Here is a 24,857-nt window from a genome sequence, read left to right as displayed (position 1 = left end):
GTCAATTAGCATGTTCAGAGACACTGGATAGCTTAATACTATTGATCAGTTAATTAGCACCCATTAGTGTCATTGTTTGCATGGGAAGCAAGGTGCCGAAGGGAATGGTGCCATAGATGGGAGCCATTCCTGGATATCTCCTTTCCCAAGCGCAGCAGCAGCCCTCACCAAATGGGAGTTGCTGTAGAGAGGACGCAGGCCCCATGCTACAACACTGTTTGTGGTTTTAATGTAAAGTGAAGGGGCACCATCAGGGCAGGAGCCCATGGCATCGCACAGCAGAATGAGTAGGAGGGCCCCAGATGCAGCAGAACTGGCTTGCCACCAGGCAACTAAAGAAAATACATCACCATCTAAAGAAGGAAGCCTCCTATAAGACTATGAAGTCCAGGCTGAGTCTACCTAACTGCATAACTGTTCAAGACTCGCTCTAAACATGGAACTCCTCCTTATTTAATCCCCACAACAAGCCTGTAGGGTAGATTAGGTTGGGAGTCATTAACTGATCCAAGGTCACCCAGTGAGCTTCATAGCCAAGTGAGGATTTGAACCTTGGTCTTCCACATCCTAGTCAACACGCTCTAATTATTGCACCACACTGGTTCTCCAGTTAAATACAAATTGCTGCTTTCTGATGACACCCAGAATCAGCTACCTGAAGCAGTTGCCTTGCTCTGCCTAATGGCAGGGTCAGCACCTTGGCAGGCATTTGCAATGGCACCAATGCAAATTACAAGGATAGTATTCTTGAGGTTGTCACCACCATAACCCACTTCACCCCTGTCTTCCCCAGCTTCTGGGGGGAAAGTCTTCTCGCTGGATCTGTGGTACCATTCCACTATAATCTCTCTTTCCCAAATTCTTATAACCAGCTACTGAAGCTGCCTGGAGAGACCAACCTGTCTAGAGGCCCTGGAGGATGGTTGCTTCGAGAGCCAGTCAACAGCTATAACAATTCAGACTAGAGGCTGAAATGAAACTAGCCAGGGATCTCCCAGGCCTGTTGTTTCTGATCTGATATCTCTAAAGCATTAAATACACTCTCTCAGCACACTCCCATGCCATCCTCCTCCAGCACTTTGGTTTAGTACCTGACTAGCAACCTGCATTATTGATAGCAACATAAAATGCTTTAGCTAATGAGGTAGCGTTGGAGTCAGATATATGGCCCCTGTAAAACCAGGCCACCTTTACAGACTTATTTATGTTCCCTGGAAGCGGGTGATAGAATCGTGTTTCTTTTCCTTCTGGGAAGTACAACGGAAGAAACTGTGGCTGCCTGCCTAGATGCAAAAGGGAATGCATTCTGATGAAATAGGGACCCTACGAGAGAGACGAGGATTTCCTCACTTCAGGGCACAACCTCCACTTCCTCACTAACTCAGCACCACAAACACAACCTCCTTGCCCATCAAACCAGCCCTCCTTCTCACAGCCAACCTCTCTTGTATTGCTGCCTACATAGTTACCTCTAGCATTCGGTTCTGGATACTGCTGCCAGCATATCTCTCTCTCTCTCTCTCTCTCTCTCTCTCTCTCTCTCTCTCACCAGAGCCCGTTGTGTGGCATTGTCGATCCGTAAGTTCTCCATGCCTTTGGAACCCCACTGAAGACACAGACCCAAATTGCTCATACAGAACAATACACTGTACATTTGCAACCCTGTTCATGCCTTCAGCTGAGTGCATGGATGCCATGAACTGGCAGGATGACAGGAAGGAGGAAGAGGATCCCAGCAAGCGGAGTAACCAGGACTGGGACACACCAGGGCAAGCAGGGAATGTGGAAGGAAGTATTCACAGGATGATGGAGGATGGTGAGGGGATGGGAGTCAATGCACAGGAACCAGAGCAACAGGATCCATCACTAGAGACAGAGGGGCCCCTGTCTCCATGAACATGGTGGGCTCTGAGCTGTAGGCAACAGTGGGAGGAGCGGTCTAGGAGACTGAGACAGGCAAGGGCCCACAGCTCAGCTCCCTAGCTGGCCAGGTGGGGTTCGCTAGCTCTGAAGGAGGGGTGTGATTCCTCAGCTGGAGTAGGCTTGGAACAGGTGAGGGTCACATGCTTCATCGAGACCAGATGATGCAGCTAGCATGTTTCCTGACCTTTGGAACTTGGGCTTTGAATTTTGGACCTGACATAGTGACTTGCTGCCAGGTAGGCCAGGGGTTCAGGACTATGGAGATCATAAGCAAAGCCAGTTAGTGAGACCCCTATGACCAAATGTGGTTTTGATTTCTACATCATGAGCCCTGTTCTTATGATCAGAGGGGAGATACTAAACATAGAAAGGGGAGCAGGATCTTGACAGCGGGCTTTGTGCAGAAGAGCTGATCAGGGGAGGGACCTGCTGCCATGACTCTACATACACACATACAAACAACTTCAGGAATGGATCATGCAGGGGAAGGAGAAGGCACATTGTACAAGCAGATGTCTATGATGGAGCTCCTTAGGCGAATCTCACCCATTTTCCCCCTAAAATATGCATTTCAGCTGCATTTTATTAAAACTTTGAGACCAAAGTGTATTGCAAAATACAGCAAACTGCAAAATCTGAAGGATAATTACATTCCAATCTCCACATTAGTTAGGAGAAACCAATCTGATCAGTTCATATCAGAATTAATAGAAATACCTCTACTGTTCCTAAACCCTATGCATGCCAACCTGTTAGGATCAATAGTACTGATTCCCAGGTAAGCAAGAATAGGATTGCCACTCTAATTTCCCTTTGAAGGCTTGCACTTTACAAGGAAGCTAATTATTATCCTTCATCCTCAACTGGAGTAGCCAAACAAAGAGAAATAAATCTACCAGCCTTGCAAGTGATCAAAAGTGCCACAAGAAATGCAATGTGCTGCCTATCTTCCCTAATTCCCATCACATTGTCTTACTACTCCATCCTTCACCAATCTGGTACCTTCCACATATTTTGCACCACAACTCTCATCAACCCCAGCCAGCAAGAGTTAAACGCTGAACCAAATCCATTTGCTCTGCCTGTTCCTTGAGAGCACTCCATGTAACAAAGGCTACACTCCATGTGTTGGGCACAGTAGTAGGTGAATGGTGCTTGACTGCCAGGAGTGGGAGATGGCTATACCCTCAAAGTGAGGGAGGTGGATACATCAGCTTATGGTTTTTTTAACGTCTCTCATTAAATGCTCAGTAAAACAGCCCCCTGGATGCAGTTTTGGTTCCCTCCAGTGTACAATTTGGTGTTTTCTGCAGGCAGTGCTGTAAACAACCCGTTGGAAAGTGCATGCAAAATGTTGACAGTTTTTAAATGAAGATCTAGGAGCTGTGACTGTCTCTCAGCTCCAGCAGGGGAGGTGAGCACATTCACATTAGCACAGGCCAATCCGTTGCATGGGGAACCTGCTGCTGAGCTCATACTTGTAAACTGCATTGTGCTGCAAACACGATTATCCTCAGGCATTTGCATCCTTCCTATGAAACAATGCTGGAGAAGAGCACAGGCAAGGAAGAGAGAGAGAGAGAAAGAGAATCATGAAGTTTGGTACATTGCATGAGATGCTGAATGCAAGGAACACACTATCCTGGTGCCAGTTTTGTCTTTCTTCATTGCTGAGACCTCAGGAAGGCCCTGTTACGTTCCTCTTCCTTCTAAGAATAGGGTAATGCCAGCCAATCAGAAAAAGGCACTGCATTGCTTTAAGTCTCAGCTCTTCAGGGCAGGGACATAGGAAAGGGGGAAGGGGGGTGGGCCGCCCCAGTGCCATCATGGAGAGGTTGACAAATTATCAAGGAATAATTACTGCCCTACTAGGGCGGTTCATAAAAAACTTTTTTAAAAAAATGCCTGCTCCAAAGGTCTTATCTTACTACACTAGGGATTATATAGCTACATATGAAATTTCATGCATATCAGTTAATATCTTGACCCTCCTCCATGAAAATAGCTGTTTACTTGGCCACTTTCCTATGTCGTGAAGGCTGAAATTTCAACAAAGCACAGGCCTTTGCTAGACTCTTTTCAGGCACCTGCTAAAAGCATTCTTCTGTAGGCAAGCATACCTAGATGCTTAGGAAGTTGAAGTAATTTTAATCTTACTATTTTAGCTTTGTATGTTTTAAAGTAGGATTGTTAATTTTTCTTGATTTTACTGCTGTGGTGTTGGTTTTTTTTTGTTTTTTGTTTTTGCAGGTTTTTTAAAATAAATAAAATAAATATAAATAAAATAACACAAGCCAAAACACGATCCATCCTGTAGATTTAAGTATCTGTCCATAGTCACCTACTTGTTATCAGAGGCTCAGAATCCACATTCCTTTGTAAGAAAATAGGAAATAACATAAAACCATTTTTGCAGGCAAAAAAAAAAATCAATGTGGGGGGGATGACAAGAAATTTTTTGCTCCGGGTACCACCTGACCTTCCTGCACCTCTGCTTCAGGGTAACTAAGTGCTCCAGGTGGGTTCAGCCTCTGCACCAGGCATGGAGAACTGGATATAGACCCTTGCCTTGCCTTCCCATCCTCCACCCCCATTGGACAAGTTTGGCAGGTGGGCAAGTGGGCCCCACCTGTCAATTACTTGAAAAAACAGCAACTTCCAGTGACCCATTTTTCCTTTGAAATCAAACTGCGCAAAGGCACAGCACTTTGCAAACATTGATGATCAGCTGTTTGGCAGTGCTAGAATATGTCAGTGCCAGTCAGCTCTTTGCCTGCCCCACACCTGACATTATATATGACATCGGCTATAGGCAGTGCTTTTATTCTGGGGGGATGCAGGGGTACACATACCCCTAAACATTTTGTGAATCTAAGTTTGGCCTCATTGAGAGGCAGTGTTTCAAATATGAGTAGGAAAATAAGAGTACCCCTAAGCATTTTTTAGGTGGGGGGGGAGCACTGGCTATAGGGCAGATGGGCATGGCTTTGCCAAAGTGGCCTCACAGGCCAGATGAGAAAGCCTGGTGCACCAGATTGGACCCACAAACCCAAAGGTTCCCCACTGCTGTTCTACACATAGCATTTCCCCAAGATATGGCACATTCCTGAGGATCCAGATTGCAAGGGAAGTTGCTGAAAAGAGCACATGGAACACAGCTATGTGCACTGCTGTGTAAATCAGCAGTGGGTTTTTTCAAATTAAAAAAAAGCAAAAGAGTTTACAGAAATAAGCCTAATTACCAAAATCACTGTCACTGAGCCGTTTCCAGGAAAAAGGATGACACAACATCCGTAATTTCAGCAGCATGAAAATCTTTTCACTGGTGATGAACGCCAGTGACTCCTCTTTCGTCAAGGCCCTTGACACTTTTGTACCCAATAGATTTAGACAATAATTAACTTACTACCTAAAATACCTTCAGTCGCATGATGAGAGCTAGCGACACACATAATTAGCATCCTTCTAATTGAGTCCAATCAAAACTAGAGGATTTATTGTACATGTACAAATAACTAATTTAGAGTTGGAGGGTTGGAGTGATGGCCACAAAAGGGTCTGTATGACATCAGTCAGGCTCATAGAGTAACCTGATACTAGCCTGATACAAAGATGGCAAAGAATGCCTGTGTGTCTTTTGTTTGAGCGTGTGGAAGCCAACCCCAGGGTATATAGATCCATCATTTTTATTTATTCTGCTTATTTGTTCTGCTTGAGCAAAGAGTGTTTTGCTGGATGAAGACAGGAGCTCCTAGGAAAAAAGGCATGTATGCAGACACAGACATGTTCCTGATGGAAACACTGAGGTTTTAAAAAAGGAGAAAGGGCAGAATTTCCACAGGCTGCAACAGCATTACTCCACTGCAGCAAAACCAACAATGAAATTCGCCACACAGTTGGGAGTCTGAGAAGCTGCCATCTAAAAGGTATGGCCTTACTCCATTCAAAGAACTATTAGAAAATTCTTCTCCAATACAGGAGGAGAGCATTTCTAGGGAAAACTGTTAGAATATGGCATTAGCAGGACTATTTTTCCTAAACCTAACTGTGACATGGTGGAAGGGGGGCAATTTACATTGTGACTGCGGCAGGAGGCCATGCTTGGAGGCAGTACGCAGAGCCATCCCAAGCCATTTTGCTGCTGGAGGCAAAACAGAAAATAGCACCCCACCCAGCCGCCTCCCTCTCTTACCGGAGTGAGCTCACCCACAGTTAGTTAGAATCCCACACAGTTGTCACCACTGCCGATCTGTGGCTGTTTAAATCAATAAATGTGGCGGCCATTCACCCAGCCTTGTGGCTAGCCTATCGTCTTATTGTTTCCCTGTGAGGTTGCAATTAGTGTCATGTAAAGTTGAGCCCCTATGTAGATTTCTGCTCGTGAAAAGGAGGTGAGCCCAGACTATGGTTTTTCGTTAAATCCTTTTACTGTACCCGTAGCTTTGTTCCTCTGCAATGTTCCTTGCTGCTGCAGAGGTAAGTCTTTCTGTGGGTTCTGTTGCAGAAATACATTGTCTGCATGTTTTTCAATGCAGTCATACTGCATCATGATTTTGTAGTCACAAGAGGGCATAAATACTTTGCTGTTCTGCTTGCATATTTGGCTTGGAATCAACACACAAAAAATTAACCTTAACATAAAAAATTATACCTATTTTGAAAACATTTTGTCGTCCAAGAGTGCAGATTTGGCTTTTAGGTCATACTCATGCTTGGTCTCAGAAGCTAAAATATAATGAACATGCTTATAATTTAGGGGGCAGGTTAGGTAATGTGGAAAGAAAAATACAATGAGAATATATAGTCATCATTCATACTACTGTGTCAACAATATAACTTTTCCCTGTGAGAAATGGTTACAGCCTTTAGGGGAGTATACTACAGCATACCCAACAACTGTCCTGGAAAATGGGACGTCCCAATTTTTCTCACAAGCAGATGGGGGCCAAAATGCCTGCAGCAATCTTATGCTATTTCAGACTGCACTCTTGCCCTGAAAAAAGTGCTTTTTGGGGGCAACAATCTTGCACACCACCCCAAAACATGTGCAAGATTCCTCCTCCCAAAAAAACCTTGTGCCACAATCTCGTGTGGGTCACATGACACACATGGGAGTGAGAGCCCAGAAGATAGCACCCTGGTTTGGGGACACTTTGTATTGGAAGGTATGATAAAGGTGTATAAGATTATGTCTTGTGTAGACAAGGTAAATAGTTTTTATTGCTCTCTCTTAAAGCTGGAACATGGGGGCCATCCAATGACAATGCACGTTGGGAGATTCACAGCAGACAAAAGTACTTCTTCATACTGTGCATAATAAACTATAGAATTTGCTTCTGCAAGATGAAGTGATGGTAACAAACCACAAAAGCTGTGTCTCACTACCAGGATGGGAGCCAGTAGTTGCGGAGCACAAGTTGGGAGAGTTTTGCTGTGACTCTGCTGCTGCACTCAAGTTCTGCTTATGGGTTTCCCATAAGCATTGTGTTGCCTAATGTAATGCTTTGATTAGCTGAACTTTTGGTCTGATCCAGAAACACTCTTCTTATGTTCTTAAGGTCCTGACAAACATGTAGCATCAAAAGAATAGCAGATTTTGCTGTGGCTGCAACATTATCAAAACAGGATTCTGAATTGTCTAAAGTGTCAAAATCAACCCAAAGCCCAATTTATTCTGAATTTGGCTGGCAAGTCTGGGAAAAGAAGAATAACCATCAAATATTTAACAGGCTCAAATAAAAAAGACGGAGAACAGTAAAAGAGAACACTGAGAAAAGTAGAGTTTAGTTAAATATTAATTAAAATAACCTACCAGCAATATTAGGCAAGTGACGAAACAAATTGCAGATTGTCCTTTTGGGAGAGTAGCATGAAGAAAAGATTGTGTTCCGTTTTCTCCACATTAAATAACTGTGACAGTTGATAAAATTGTTAATTCAATCAGCTGTTAATTCACCAGCTCAGGGCATGCAGAGGGGGATGTAATGTGAGGAGAAGCCCCCCACTTTTTTTTCAGGGAGAGAGAAACTTTGGAGTGGGGAGGGGACAAGGTAGGATAGGAGTGTTTCTTCTGTCCAGTGGGATTTCTAGAGCATGTAAAAATATAATCCGGCATGCTTCATAGAGCAAAGACTCTGCCAGCTTGGATCTGGAGCATGAGATGGGAAACATAATTTGGCATACTCCATAGCCAGTGCTTGGCACATGACAGCAAGACAAAGAGCAAGCACTCAGATTACCCCAAGAGCATGCAAGGAGATGGAAGAAGGTCTCCCCCCCCCCTTTGGCTGGTGCATAGTGATGTGCAAGGCAATGTGCCCAGCCCCTGGGAAGTGCATTTTCCCCAAGAACATTCCACGAAATAGGCTAGATGGAACTGAGACGGAGGTGCACTGTTCTGGGCCACTGGAGCAAGAGAGGCAGTGCGAGGAAATCCTTGGTGCCATTTGGTATATTCCTAAGATGGTCTGAGGAGGAAGGCAGGGCTTGATCCCTACTTAAAGGATGGTCTGTCTTCTCTCCAGCAGTGCCCTCCCTCCCTCCCAGTGTGCTTTGGGGTTACCACATAGGATTTTCCCCCAAACTGCATTTTGGATTGCAAATTGGCTCTTTGCCTACTTCGCACTGAATAGCGGGACAGAGTGCTAGATGGTCTATTGTGTTGTTTCAGTAGGTTAATCTTCTTGATTTGGTCACTTTGGACCAGGCATAGGCAAACTCCAGCCCTCCAGATGTTTGGGACTACAGTTCCCATTGTCCCTAGCTAACAGGACCAGTGGTCAGGGATGATGGGAAGTGTAGTTTGCCTATGCCTGCTTTGGGCAGTGTGGGTGCAGGAAAAGAAATAGTTCGGTTTAGGCTAGTGACACCCTTTAGGCACCTTTCAGGTGATGGGTCAGCCCTGAGGCTCACTTCTCAGACTCCACAGTTCAGTGGGTGGGATAGGGGCCTCCTTTGAGGCCAAACTTCCTCATCCACTAGGAGCTCTGCAGTCCCAGGGACATGATGAGGCAAAGTCTCTGTTCTCACCTTCAGAGTATGGGCCAGGAAACAGGGCAGGCTAGAGAGCTGTGCCCTAATTCCTTAGGCAAGGGTGGGTCACCCAATGGCTATAGTTATCCAATTAAGTTAGTTCCCACCCCATAGTCATCTCCCTCTGCTGATTTTAATATAAGTTCTAAATAAATATAAGTTCAACCCCAACTTGTGTGTCTGCCTCTTTATTTGCCTATCTGGATGCAAGGGCTACTTAAGTAGCAATGCCAGTAAGCCATTGGGAAAGCTACACTTTCAAGAGGCTACAGCAGGTATAGGAAACCTCTGACGTGCCAGATATTGTTGAATGACAACTTTCATCATCCCTGGACATTGGCCATGCTTGCTGGGACTGTTGGGAATTGGGCTACAGCAAGGCCTTGAGATATAGCGTGCGGAATGGAAACACTTCCATTCCTTTCCTTTCCCCATGATTTGCTGATGCTGGAGTGCAACCATCAACTACCAGCATGTGGGATGAATGGTAAAGAGGGAAAGGGATTGGAGGACTCATGGAAACATAGGGGGAAAGGGCTGGGGGCTTAGAGGTGGCTCATCTTCCTTCCGAAGTTAGCTTTCAAACCTATCTGATACATATATCTTCTGCCCTTCAGGGCAGTTTGGAAAAACTGAATTTGGGAGAAAATACCTCACCATATTTTCAATCCAGCATGAGCAGTGAAGGGGAAGGAAGTTGCCCATCTAATCATGAAGGTGCCAAAGTACTGTAAGAAGAAGAAAAGCAAGCACAAAGTGTCCCTGTTAGCACTAGTGTAAGAACTGTGTAAGCTGTGTAAGAACAGCAGTGTTGATTCTCATGAAGGGGCATCAGAAACTAATACATGCTAGGATTTCTACTTATAAATGGAGAAAAACATTGATGTGGTAGATCTTCTGGAACAAACACATTCACTCAGATTGATTGAGGAAAATGAAATTAAAGATGAAAAAACAGTGAATAAGGTTTTCAAGAAGGAGAACAAGAAGAAACTACCAATTGTTTCATTGAAGTTTTCCAGCTAACAACACATATTTTATCGTTCTCCAGCTTTTCTCTTATGTAGCAAAACTTGGTAACCCTGATCAGTACAGTTGTTCAGAAGAGTGTGCACTGAGTAAACCATGTGTAACAAGTACCAGAATAAGGAGACCGTGTTTGACAATAGGATGTCCTGTCTAAAATTGGACAAGTAAATTTTATAAAATCTGTCCTGGGTAAAATAGAAAAATACAATATATTGAACCAGATAGATATAGATGCAGATATCTTATGCACACACTTTTAAAGAAATAACTAATTCTCAAGTAAGTCTCACTCGGCCAAGCGATAACTAATGATGAAAGTAACTATGGTTCAATTTATTTTCCCATGGATACATTTTGCTTTTTAACAAATAGGAACAGGAAAGTTTCCCATCAAAAAAATATGTGGGTTGCAATCCTATACACACACTTATCTGGGAATAAGTCTTACTGTGGCTATCTTCTGAGTAGAATTGTATAGGATTGCCCTGTTAACCATTAGAGTTCATTTCCTCTGGGGGAGGGACCACATGGTGTGGCTTGAGTTTAGGGTTTCCAGGAAAATCTGGCTACAGTAGTAGAATTTATATAGATACCTAGAGCAGGGATATGATCTAATTTGCCATTGATTTGAACTGCAGGTGAATTGTTCTCCCAATTCTCCCAATTGCTCTTCTAAATTATCAAGTTCACTTAGCCTATCCCTGGGACCAAATTTATTCATGCTGTCCAAAGTGCTTATGCCAACATTTCTGAAGTCTTTAGCAGCCAGGCCCACCCAGATGATAGGGCCGAGCTCTTACAATCCAATGCCATTTGCTCAATAAGGACAAATGGGATGTGGCCTATGGTTATCTGAAACAATTTGTTTTAGATAAGCCATTATCCATCCTGCTGATTTTATTGTAGTTGCTACCCCTACAGAGATTTATTTGAAGGAAGTAATCGTTAGCCAATCTGCACATTAGCCTTGATTACTATTCTTTCTGTAAACCCAACTGAGTACTAAGAATCTTGCCTATAGTGGTGTTAGACAATAGGAAAATTAAAACAGCATTGTTATGTAAATACTATGGGTATGCAATGGCCACAAGTTTCTCTTTTTAACTGAAACAGAAGGATTTGGAAGCAGCCCGGTCTGCTTCAGATCCACTTTGTCTTGTTTCAGTTACCGGTAGATTTGCTATTCAGGTCCAAGTTTGATGGGTTAAATCTGAAGCCCTGGTATGCCCCCTTCAATAACTGTAATGGGGAATCTAAAAGTGGCTGTAACTTTGTTCCCCTTTTCACACAAGTGGGTGGCATTTACAGGCAAAGGAGCTCCTCCAGAGTGGATCAAGTATGCTATATTTTGGACAGATCCAACCTGCAGTTTTTGTGTAGGAAACCCTACCACTCTCCACCCAAACTCTGGGCATTTCCCCAGTGAGCTTGTTTTTGTTTCTCTGCTTGCATGTTTTTGACCTAAACTAAGAGGAGCCAATCTATTGGAAAAGAAATGTGGGGAAAGAAAGAAAATGGTTGTGTGTTTAACTTTATGGGGAGGAAAACAAAGCAGCAGATCTACATGGAAGGTTGGCACACGTCCACCTACTATGACATGCTTTGATCTGACTTGGTTACATGAGAGGCTATCATAAATCACCCCCATTGCACCTAAATTAGTTGAGGTACACACAGAGTTGATGCAGACCCCAATTAAATGTCACTTAGTCACTTTATACAAAAGGGGGAGGGAATCTAGTTAAATAAAGTATAATTAACAATGACCTTTACACACCTACTTTGCTGCTTCAGTGCTATTTGTTGTTGTTAAAATTTGTATATATCTGTAGACCTCAGCGTGGTTCGCAACATAAAATTATAATATAAAAAAGACAAAATACATAATAAAAATAAGATAAAAAACAAACCAATAATACCCCCTCCCACAACACATTTAAAAGGGCATTCGATATCAATCAGCCAAAGGCCTGGTTGAAGAGAAAGTCATTCACCTGGCACTTAAAGGTGTATAACGAAGGCCAGCTGAATCTCCCTGGGGAGAACATTCCACAAACAGGGAGCCAGTGCAGAAAAGGCCTGTTCTTGTGTTGCCACCCTCTGGGCCTCTCCTGGAGGAGGCACACAAAGAAGGGCCTCAGATAAATGATATCAGGGTTCCTTCTTTCTTACATCATGGATTTATGTTGTGGATCACAATACAAAATAGCTCATTATATTTGGCACTGTAACCTTACAGAGGGTGGATGACGCCAATTCAGAGTGAGGGGACATTACCCTCACTCTGAGTGGGCAAGGGGTGAGCAATAGGATTGTTCTTGCCTACAAGAACAGGAAGAGGTGGAATGCCTACATGGTTATTGTCAACACCTGGGCTACTGCCTACCACCCAACGCAGGCACTTCCTCACCTTCTGCACCCTATTTCTAGTAAGACAGGGAAGAATTTTGCCTCTGTCATCCCCACTCCACAAAATTGCCAAGCACAGGAAGCTGTGGTAGCCCTATAAATGACTGTGAATTTGAGCTTCAGTCCAGCCTTGCATTCCAATGACAAGAGTTGAGAGGCACTGTCTACTTTCAGCATAGTACTGTTGAGAGAGCTAACTACAATCAAAGAATCCTCCTTCAGAGACTGAACTAAATGAACCCACTGCCCAATAATTAATGTTTATCGAATTATATAAACAAATTCTGTCTAATCAACTGTCTTAAATATAATAATATGTCATAAGCAAACGTACAATTAAATCTAAGCCTATCAAGTCAGTAGAAAAATTCCAAATGTAACCAATCTTAGAGGCAATCGTTTTCAAAGCAATCAAAGAGTCCCAAGTTCATGCAATCTTAGAAGCAAATCAGCTCAGTCCAATCAAAAGTGCCACATGCATTTTGACTCCTCTTTTCATCAGTGGCTGTTAGCTAACAAGTAAAATTGGTTACATTTGGAATTTTTCTACTGACTTGCTCAGATTTACTAGAATTTAATTGAATGTTTGCATATGGATTATTATTATTATATTAAAGATAATTGTTTAGCCTGAATTTGTTTATATAATTAAATCAGCCTTATGTTGATTATTTTACACAGCCTTGGGCTATAGCTCTAATTTGCAGGGTGTTTGGGGGAGTAAGTTCATTGGTCCATATTAGCCTTTTAATTATCATGTTCAAATTGTTTGCTACTAGAGCATCTTGCATCACAGCTTTCATCCAAACATCTCAAAAGCCACTGGGATTTATCAGTGAGACTAGAGGGGCACCACATACACACAAATTCACCTTGCAAGGACCATTGCCATTTTACCTGGCAAGATCTACAAAGAAAATTAGATATATTAAAATGAGGTTTCCTTTTTTCAGACTTCCTCCCAATCTGATTTGCTGAATAGATAGCAACAATAATCCATAAACAGAACCCTGTGTTGCAATATAGACAAGCTGAACAAAATAACACAACACGATGGCCAATAACAATGGCACTAAACACTATTTATAGACTAATACAAATGATCAGAAATTGCAACCAAGGTCTCTAAAACTTCTTCACCAGTCGCGGTAGAATAATTCAAAAGTTCGATATATACATAATCTGCCACCAAATATCACCGGAACAGAGTTCCGGATAACCAATCTGTTTTGTTCAGTGCTAAGATACATACCCAACTAAGATACATACCCAATCTTACATGTAAGTAAATATAAATACTGCAGAAAATATGCTCTGGATCAGTACTCATATGATACTGTAGTAACTGATGCTGGTAACAAATTGTAAAGAACATAATATAGTTAGCCACAGGTGAAACTAATATACAGTAAGGGAAATTAAAGACACAGCACAACATTAACAGCAAGAATGCCTGACAACCAGATGAAAACAGTACCCCGTCCAGTCAGTGGATCATTGCTTTCTACAGCATTTATATTTACTTACATGTAAGACTGGGTATGAATCTTAGTTGTATATATTGTATTATGCAATTTATTTTATACAGACGCAGGTTTCATCGCATGTATATTGTAATTTCAGCTTGTTAAGAAATTGAACTGCATCCTTCTCATATTAATTCTTACAAGTCTGGCTGATGAAGAATTGATCAAGATTGGCTGATGAAGCATTGAACGAAACAGATTGATTATCCGGAAACTCTGTTCCGGTGATATTTGGTGACAGATTATGTATATATTGAACTTTTGAATTATTCTACCACGACTGGTGAAGAAGATTTAGAGACTTTGGTTGCAATTTCTGATCATGTGTATTAATCTATAAATAGTGTTTAGTGTCATTGTTATTGGCCATCATGTTGTGTTATTTTGTTCAGAATAGATAGCAACAGCAGATAGCGTGGTGAGGCTATGCCAGTCACTTGACTTCTGTAGAAATGGTAGCACACTGGGACTGAGAAGGGGAGGGGTGCAGCAATGAGGTCAGTGCAGTGCAATGCACTGGCAGGAACACCAGACTGCACCATGCCAACCTCCCTCTCTCTGTCCTAGTATGCTTCAGGGATGCAGCCAGGTGACCATCAGTTGAGCTGCTGAACCCCAGCATGCCACCCACTGCTTCTGGAAAGATCACCAACTTCTTGTTCTTGCAAGCAGTCCTGCTACCTGTCCTAGCACCCAGAAGGGGCTGGTATCTATCCAGCTCATACTTCATTAGATATATTTTTTAAAACCTTATTGTAGTGTCTGGCCTAAGTAGACAATATGATGGAGAAAGCTGTCCATTAGGAATCTGGATAACTCTGAGTGGCTTCCAGCAAAAAATTAAAAATACATTAAAACATCAAATGTTAAAAACTTCCCTAAACAGGGCTGCCTTCAGATGTCTCCTAAATGTCATATAGTTGTTGATTTCTTTGACATCTGATGGGAGGACGTTCCCCAGGGTGGGCGCCACTACCGAGAAGGCCCTCTGCCTGGTTCCCTGTAACTTCGCTTCTCACAGTGAGGGAACCAACAGAAGGCCCTCGACGCTGGCCCTCAGTGTCCAGGCAAAACGATGGGGGTGGAGACGCTCCTTCAGGTATAGATATGAAGTCCTAAAGTTGGGCTGGATGAAAAGAAAAAGGCACCAAATGAACAACCTTCTGCTCTTTATCATATCCTCAGATCTAAAGAACCACAAGCCTAAGGTGGCTTCTCACAAACAGCATGTGCAGTGGTAAACTTGTGGCTAGGTTTTACCAAATTCCTGCCCATGAGACTTTTTCCCATGAGACTTTTTCAGATCAGGGAGTGTGGGCAGCCAGGGAGGCTACAGTTTTCTGGAGAAATATTTGCTGGAAAAGGAAAACAAGCATACCACCCTCAGCCACCTCACAATGTTAGGGTGTCTAAGAAACCCCTGAAATTCTAAAGCGCCTCAGGAGTGAAGAAGAAAAATGGAAGCCTCTTTCACAGGAGAAGAAAACATGAGAGAAATTGGAGGACAGATTTTGGCACAGCAGTAATTTTAGGCTGTTCATAAACCAAAAGAACCTGCTTTCACCCAGCAGAAAAATGCAACTCAGATGCTGGCGGGATGGGGTAAGAGAAAAATCCATTAAACTACTATAGCTCTATTGACTTCCATATAACTGTACCGTGTTACATCAGCACCTGGAACATAAAGTATAGGACTATAAAATGATTTGGCCTCATCTCCTGAATATTCTCACATACTTTACTCATTAGCCCCACTGAGCCAGTAGAGCCATAAAGAGCAAACCTGGATCGCGGTTCTTGCAGAAGAGGGCCATCCATCAAATGCTAGCCAAATTCTAACTGCAGCATCTTTAATACTGGTGTTTATGTACTAGTCAGGAAACTCTCTGGTGGGTTATTCAGGTGTCAGGTGGAGTTGTGGCCTGCTTTTGACATGTTAATGGAATGATCTGAGAGGTGCGGAAAAGAAGAAATATTATGCCACAGTATCTGCCTTAACTGCGTCACTTTTCAGAGTGCAAACCACACACTGCAACCACAGCTCTTCAAAGAACCTCCTGTTTCCCAACCACAGTGCCCCACACAACACACACATACTTGAGCCACAGAAAAAAGAGGATATTGCCTTTTCATAGTTTGTTGACTTGGGGTTTTTTATCCTAAGTATTCAGTTAAAAAAAAGCAGGAGTTGCTCTGCTCACTTTTGCCTCTGACCCCACTGGGCTCCTCAATATTTTGGGGAGAGCTGGGCCAAAAAAATAAGGGGGTGGAGGGGACTAAGTGTGGAGCCAAGTACAAAAGGAGAGAGGAAGGGTACAAAAGGTATGGGGAAGGAGGGTCAAAGGAGCCCCCTGCCATTGGTAGTGGCAGGAGGACAAGGAGAGGGGGCCACTGGCCATTGAAACCATGCTGCCGCCACATTCGGCTCCACCCCTGACATCCTGTTGTTGCGTGCACAACATTGGGACATTGTGCATGTGTGACGTCACCCTCCCCCTTTGCCCTCTCAAGCTAGCGCCTCTGGTGACCACTGTCATGTGGCCCCCAGAAGGTTGCCTGGAGGGAAGAATGGCTCTCAGTCTGAGAAAGTTCCCCTGATATAGAAGAAAAGTTCTATAAGCCCCAATAGAACTGAAGCAGAGAAAGAGAGTTCAGAAGAAAAGAAAGCCTAGCAAAACAAAGCATAAAGCCCTAGGAGAGACACAATTCATTTCTTGTGCTACTATGAACATCTAAAATAAGTCCTCAAAAAAGCTCGGTTGGACATGGTATGTTGTTGCAAGTTTATCCACTTATGACCATAACCATGGAAGAGACCAACTTGGGAGAGAGTCAGAATTGATCCAAGGAGACCTAGGTTCCCACCAGTAAGCTTTGGCCCATCATAATATTTCCACTTAATCTACCTCCTTTGCTTGTTGTGAGATAATCTCAATGCCTCCCACCCTGACCTCCTTGATGAGAACATGGAATACAAATGGAACTCATTAATAAATGCTGCTGAAGTCAAAGCTAAACAACTTCAAGCAGCCTCACTGTAGGCAAGGAGAGAATATAACTTCATTACCCCACAGATGAAGGGGGAAAGTAGAGAAATAAAATATTAGTCTGTTTATTCATTCCAGCATTGATTCCATGGCAAAATGGTACCTAAAGTGTCACAAAGGGAAAAATCACTCCTAGTTGTTTTTCTTAAATACTGTATAATATTAATAATAATAATAATAATAATAATAATAATAATAATATATTAGACATGTGTTGTGCCCAGATACTGTTTTAATAGTATTCTGAGAACTATTGCCCAAACATATGTGTATGTCCCCTAAAGATCTAGCTTTTTTGTGTAAATACTCACAGTGACACTACAATAAATTGATTGCATTCCCTGATTAAGAGGTATCATTAAGAGCATGCAAATGACGGGCCAAAGAAGGTACCAAGACAAAAGTTTTCTACAGAATGCATATTTGTTTTGCATACTTTGAAAATGCTATCGTACGTGGTATTTACTGTAGATTAGGCGGTCTCATTTCCTGCTGCACAACACAGCTTCACTTCTTAACCCCACTATTAAAATGTCTTTAGACTCCCCAAATGTTAGTCTGAAGAACAGCAGGATTGAAATGATGTAACAATGAATCACAGAAGCTCTTGAAAATCCACATGGTGCATAAAGAATACCTGCCCATTTTATAGTTGAGTAAAAGGCGGCACAAAGTTGTTGCAAAAGATATATGCAATTTGCTGTTCAACAGAGGGCTGAGTTCACATGTGCAGGGTTTTCTGCACAGATGTCACTTCAATGCAGAAAATTTGCATGCACCCACATGTACACTGGTGTGTGTAATGAACCTGTGTTTTGCTATCCAAATCTGCTGGACAGACCTGCCTCCACATTTGGCCTGGCGTGATATGTGCCTGTGGCAAAATATGTATGAAAGTGATGTAATACATATGAATTATATTATGTGTAGACGAGCCATTACAGAACCCCTCCCCATTTTATGTTTTCCCCTTCCTCTTCAAATGTGGCATAAATCTAGAAATCCTATTTTTCTGTCTACAGCCTTAACCAACCAGCTGTAATTTCTCTTTCTCAGTCCCTTTTCTCCACCCAGAAAACAGAACCTGCCAATAAAGTGATTAAAACCCATTAATCCTAAATAACCTGATTTCCCATGTTGATAAGCTCAAATGGACAGAACTACCACCTTGCTTCTGCTGCTCTGTCTATTCTTCCCCTTTAATTCAGGACCATTTCCTCCACCTGCACTAATCCTCTGGAGAGCAAGGGCAGTCTTATATCAGCATAATACTCCGGTTAGCTTACACTGGTTTCCACACACATGCACACTTGAGAGGTTATTATAGGGGACCTTGCTTTGGCTGTGGATTTTATTGCAAAGACTGTGTTTAAGCACAGCAGAACAAAAAAGAAGGGGAGCTGGTTTTAAATCACCTCACAAAAAATAAAGCTCACATTGTTTGTCTCCTTTAAAAACCTTTAATCCGCTGGCTATGGATGGTTTTCTTAGCAGCAAGTTAACAGCCTGAACATTATAAAATGATTAAAATACAGCCTTAATTCACTGGTGCCTATATGAATTAGCATGAACTCTTATATAATCATGGCCCAATTAAAAGCCAGTTAACAGTTATCACCACTGAATGTGGTCCAGCTAATGACAGTTATCTCCTGATGCTCCCGATGTTCCTATCTCTCATGAAAGCTCAAGGCCGGGGGGGGGGGAGGGTAGCCTGTAACCAATCATAAGCCTGCCAATTAATAACAATTGACCTCACAGTGCAGACTTTTAAAGAAGAACATTTTCATTGCCTAGAGCAGGGTCTGCTTAACTAAATCCAGGTGGTTAGCAAAGACTTTGGCTCAAAGCTCCACAGAGTTTTGGAAGAAACGGCTGACATGCCTCTAGTGGTGGCACTGATCACAGCCTGACTGTCACTGCCTGCTCTATTCAGCATTTCCACTCAGCCTTCTGCCACAATCTTCTAAAGCAAAACCATTTTTTTCTCACATTGAAAATTAAGAGCGCTGTGAATTGGGCGACCATGATAGACAGATCACAGGATTCTACAACGAGAGTGACAGGTGGAAAGGCAAGCAGAGCAACGGATTTGTCCTGGCAGCAAACATGTGCTAGTAAACCAACTCACCCAGCACATCTCAGTCAGGAGAGGGAGGAAGGAAGAGGGGGGAAAGTCCATCTTTATTCCTGAGCTTGCCAAACGCAATGAAATCTTGAAATGAATTTTTGATAGCCTCTTTCTAACTAGGGCAGCACAGTTTCCAAATGACAGTGATGCCCATGTTGTAAGGAGGCACAAAGTAAAAATAGGTGCCCAGGATCTTCAAACAAAGCTTGCATTTGGCTTCAATATATCTGTGTACCAGGATAGCAGCATGTGGAACACCTGGCACCCCTTCTTTTCAAACCAGCCAATGTTAAGAATCTTTAGGGCTGAGATATATGCAAAGTATTTTCAGTGGAGCAGCTCTTGATATCCCCAGAGTAGTTTCTTCCCAGGCCATGATGCGTAATGCATGTGCATGTTAAGTCATTAATTTCAGTGGGAAGATTTTCTTATTGCTACAAGATAACAATAAGCAAAGGAGACTAGATGAGCAAAGCAGCAATGAGCATGCTCAGCTGGGCAGCAAAGATTACACAAGTGGAAATGGAGATGGAGGTGGAAGGCTTGCAAATGGCTGTTTGTTCTTCAGCAGTTCTCTCCTGACATATTTGAAAAAGGGGCACAAAGAGTTCTTGGGCCACTCGACAGAAAAGTTACAAAGCTATGCATCTTTCTGGTGCTCAGTGGCAACAGTTTTGGGGTTTTGCCAGTGGGAGAGATACCAAAAATTAGTCCTTGGTTGTTTTCCAGCACTGACCAGAAGCCAGCCCAAGAATGGTATAAAGAAATTGTCTGTAAATATTGTCAGGGTTTGATAGGAGCTTAAAAATGCCAGACTTATACAGTGGTACTTCGGGTTAAGAAGTTAATTTGTTCTGGAGGTCTGTTCTTAACCTGAAGCACCACTTTAGCTAATGGGGCCTCCTGCTGCTGCCGCTGCGCCACCACTGCATGATTTGTGTTATCACCCTGAAGCAAAGTTCTTAACCTGAAGCACTATTTCTGGGTTAGCAGAGTCTGTAACCTGAAGCATATGTAACCTGAAGCACATGTAACCCGAGGTACCACTGTATTAATACGACACAACCAGTGGTGCTAATATACATTTATCATGTTAATATTTGTGTTTGTGTGTGTGTGTGCACGCTAACAGCCACTTTGGAAACAATATGACTTCAAAGAAGCATCATTCTGATTTGGCTTCCCTATACTTCCCACACAGTTAATGGTGCTGATGGTGTCCCTACAGGTTGTGGGCCTAGAATGGCCAGATGGCCAATATGGACAGCTAAATGCTACATCCTATAAATCACATCCTCTGGACTCCTTCAGAAACCAGCTAAATGGTGAACAAAAATAAATGCTATGGTCATGAGCATTATGCTTTGTGTGTCCTGGTGGAAGAAGAAGAGTGATTGTAGCTTTATCTTATCCGTGAAGCTATTTGGTAGCCAGAAGCCTTGAAACTGTGGGGTAGGATTTGGCATTTACACTACCCTTCTTCTAGAACAGCTTGGATTGGGACACAAATATTGGGAAACAAATGTGATGATTCTATCATTCAGGAGGTATCTTCTGGGCTTCTTCCTCCTTCAGAACATCAGGAGGTCCTGAAGAAAGGAAATCTTGAGCTCCTCTGCATTGCCATTGAACACAGTGGCAAAACAGATAAATAGATCTGGAGATTACCTCTGGAATTTAGGTAGGAAAAGGTCGAAATTATGACATTTTATTTATTTCATAAAAATTATATACCGCTTGATGGTAGGAAAAAACCTCAAAGCTGAATTAGGGATGTCCTAATGCTGAGGTACCAGATAGGTCTTTTATCCACAGGTTGTGTTTAAGATAATCCATTATGCTATGAAGCCTCCTGTTTGTTTGAGTGCTACCTTGTAATATCCTCTTCAACTCTTCAAGCCAAAGGTGAGTCAACAACAGCAATGACTCATCCTTGAGCCTCATAAGTGCTGATATAATCAAATTGATGGTGGTGGTTTTCTGAAAGGAAGTGGCTCCCCGCCAGGGCTGAAATGGGCATGGCAAATTTATTACAGCAAAACAAATGAGTGTGGAAGCTTAGATTCAGAGGGGACTAGAAACTGTTGTTTAGACTTTATGTCCCATCAGCTTTCCTTATATGCAGAAATCCCTGATCCGTTTTTACAAAAGAACTGCTCCGAGAGCTGTCCTAAAGGGAAATACACAACCAATTATGCTTGACTACACCGCACAAACAATGCCTCAGCCTGGTGTCCTGAGATGTGTTTCAAGAGCAACAACACTTTAAACAAATGTGAAGGAGGGAAGGTGGCCTGGCCTTCCTCATTTTGCCCTTAACCTCAAAATGCCACCAAGCTGAGAGGCTTCTTCCTCTCTCCCTCATCAGTTTACAGTCAAATTAGAGCACACAGGCTGCCCCAGCATAGGCAGCCATTATTTACTGCCTGCAGTGGACACACAGACCTTTGGTCTTGTGCTGCTAGTGAAGCCAGATACAGATAGAAGTTTGTTAGTCCTTCCCACTGCCAGCTATTAGTACCTCCTCCTCCTGAGAAGCCAGGAGGGCTAAAGAGACCATTGTAGCAATGTAGTGAACTCACGGAAAAATCTAGCCAGAACAAGTGACTAAATGGATATAGCTACCTTGTACAGCTCCCTGCGTGGGCTATTATTACAGTATTGGGTAGTCTCCAACATGAGTTCTACTCAGAGTAGACCCATTGAAATCCATAGACATGACTGGTTCAAGTCCATTTATTTCAGTGGGTCTACTCTGAGTAGAAAGGAGCTGGCTGCAAACCATTGCATATAGCTCTTTGCTTTTCAGGTGTATTCTCACCCCGCGACTTGTTATCTTTTCTGCAGAAGGTATTAAAAATGCATCCCCTCCCCAAAGCGGCAAAACAATTCCATCCTGAGCTCGGTGGACAGGAGTTAAAGAGACGCTTTTGTTGTTCAATCTCCGAAGCAAAAGAGCCAAAGGTTGTAGCTTAGAGGTAGAAGTGTAAGTGTGTGTGTGTGTGTGTGTGTGTGTGTGTGTGAGAGAGAGAGAGAGAGAGAGAGAGAGAGAGAGAGAGAGAGCATTATCTTCGAGAAGGCAGCATAACATCAGGACCATCTTCCCATTCTGAGGGGTGGCATATAGTAAAAGGGGTGGAGAAAGAAAGCTTATCATGGGAAAGATTAGCAGAGCACCAAGAAGCGATCCATCCACCGTGATCTAGGGTTTGCAAACGAAAACTATTAATGCAATTAACTCAAAAACAGAGGAGCGTAAAGGAATTGAAACAGCTCGCCAGGAATTTAAACCATGATGAATAAGCATCACACAGCACTCGGTCGCCCAGGTGCTGTCTGGGTCTCTCTTCATAATCTCCCTCTTCCTCCCCATCCCCCACCCATCTTATTTCCTTTGCTCACCAAGCAGCGAAAAGCATCACGCTCCGCTGTTCTGGCTTCATTTAATAATAATAATATTTTTTTTAAAAAAAAAACTGTTATGTTTAAATGCCTTCTGAAATGCTGCAGCCCAAATTGCTGCAGGTGTCCTTTCTCGGCGCCGATGAACCGCTCCCGCTTTAAAACAAAATAACAACTAAAATGTGCATGCGGATGCATTACAGAAATGAATGGGGGAAATGCAACGGTGCCTGATCATTTGATAGAATATCCCTGTTTTCTGCTGCAGCTCTTTCTCCGGCTGCCCTCCATGATAACGGAGTCCTGTTATATTGACCACGGCATCTAGGGAATGCTTTCCCGTCTCGCCTTCCCAGTTCAGCCCTACAATCCCAGTGATTCATTGCAAACCATTAGCAGGACCCCGGCGCTCATCCTTCATCGCCCCATCCAATCCCCCTGGCAGTGCTGAGACGTTCATTAGCATATCCTCCAACATCAAAGCCCTCAACCCACAGCAAAGTTCCTCACATGTGGCGAGTTCTTCCCTCGCTATAGTAAGAAAGCTGGGCTAATAGCTCGCCACGGAGACACACAAATGCAGAGCTACACGCCCCTTGTTAGCTGCAATCTTGGGGATCCGGTGTTTTCTCAAAGAGGGGGTGGGGAGTGCATTTCTCCAGCCCTGGAATATAGGGCAATTGTCTGCTTTTCAAGTTTTTGCTTGGGAAGGCTAAAAGAAAGCAGGGGTAGAACATAAACCCCCAGCCAATACGAGGGAGATCACCTCAAACCCCATTCACCGCTATCAAGGCAGATCGCAGGACTCACCCTCAGAAACCAGGCGAAGTTGGGCGAGATCCTCCCATCCCTGCGTTTTTTAAATCCACGTTTTCCCTACTCCCTGCAAGCTTCACTTTCCTGAGGAGCTGAGCACGAAGCTATTCCCAGTGCTTGTGCTGCAAAACTCCTTCGGGTGTTGTGCTTTTAAAACTCGCTCTCCCTTGCCTTCCGCCTAGTAGCCGAATAGATCACACGGTGGTTGGACGCGTCTATTTCCTCTGTCCAAAATCAGGATGGGTCTTGCATAGTTTAGAAGGCAGTTCGTGATGGCAACTCTCGCTCTTTCTTTTCCCTCCTGTCTTTCACCTAAACATAGCCGGAAGGTTGTGCAGCCCCTCTCCTTCTGTGTGGGATACGGCAAGCCTGTGACTGTTGCAGGTTTCCTGCTTCCCTCTTTCACCTCCTGATATAATTAATGGATATTGTTGGCTCTAACCAGGCTATCTAGCGGTCTGAGTCCTCCTCCTCCGACACACACACACACACACACAAATGCTTCTTTCGAAGTGCCTTAGATAAGCAATGCTAGCCCCAAGGAGCTGTCCGCTCGGAATGGTGCTGAAAAAGTCGTCCGTTCCAGAGCCAGCCGTTAAAAAGCTCTAGAGGCTGCGGGGGGACGGGGACTCTTATCCTCCTCGGATCTTGCCGAAGAAAAGCTGTATTCCAGGGTCAACGAAGCTGAAACAGGCTTCGACAGTACACACCATCCAGTTGCCCCCCCCCTTTTCAATTTCAAAGAAATCCTATAATCTTTTAACACATTAAGCAGCGAAATTCCTGCCGGGAGAGAGCCTGAACGTGCGGTATTGAATAAAACGCGATCCTTCTTGTCACTCAGGGGAGATAGAAAAGCCCCCTCCCCAAAAAGTCCTCTCTTGTTCTTTCGGCGTTTGGGGATATCAGCAGGAGGAGAATGGTCCTTGGACGGAAAGATATATATGGAGAGGAAGCAGAGTGAAAGGGCGGGGGGGGGGAATCTACAGTCACGCTAAACTAAATTCAATCTGATAACATCTGCTGAACAGCATGCACAGCAGCCAGAAAGGAGGGAGGCTTGGAAGTTTTGCATTAAGAGCTGCTGCGAAGCTCAAGGCTTTGATTTCTGCCAGCCTTTTAAAGAACTAGTACACCTTGGTAGGGTGGCAAAGGAAGATGAAAATGATCCTAGGAACTCATGCAATTCTATATAGGGCCATTCTTGGCTTCCCTGCATATACTGGAGTGGAAAACACAATGAACAATGTGGCTTGGCGGGGGGGCGGAGAGAGACCCTCCACCTACTTTTTTAATGAATGTTTTAAAATGCAAACCTTGGAAATGTAGAAAGCAGCAGAATGAATATTGAGATCAGATGTGACACGATGACATGATGGATGTATTTATAGGCACAGACGACATTATAGATGTTAGCCCTATTATGTGTTTAACACTGTGATATAAACATAATGGATAAGGACTATGGAACTGATTGACTTTTTATCATGACATCTATCACCCATTCAGTTACCCTCTGTAATCTTACCTTTTAAGAAACAT

At 43.3% G+C, this 24,857-nt stretch overlaps 1 protein-coding gene across 1 annotated transcript in view; it reads right to left on the bottom strand.

Annotated features, from left to right (window-relative positions):
• GRM4 (glutamate metabotropic receptor 4) overlaps window positions 1–24,340 on the bottom strand; it is a 296,392-nt gene extending 272,052 nt beyond the window's left edge. The window contains exon 1 of the mRNA XM_081010048.1: window positions 23,310–24,340. The gene's annotated coding sequence lies outside the window, so the exon portion shown is untranslated. The remainder of the gene's footprint in view (window positions 1–23,309) is intronic.
• Window positions 24,341–24,857: the final 517 nt, after the last annotated feature.

The sequence above is a fragment of the Podarcis pityusensis genome (assembly GCF_964106645.2).
Source record: "Podarcis pityusensis genome assembly, chromosome: 6".
NCBI classification, from domain to species: Eukaryota; Metazoa; Chordata; class Lepidosauria; order Squamata; family Lacertidae; genus Podarcis; species Podarcis pityusensis.
Note: the sequence above shows the minus strand (reverse complement) of the source record. Positions and strands in the feature narration are given on the sequence as shown.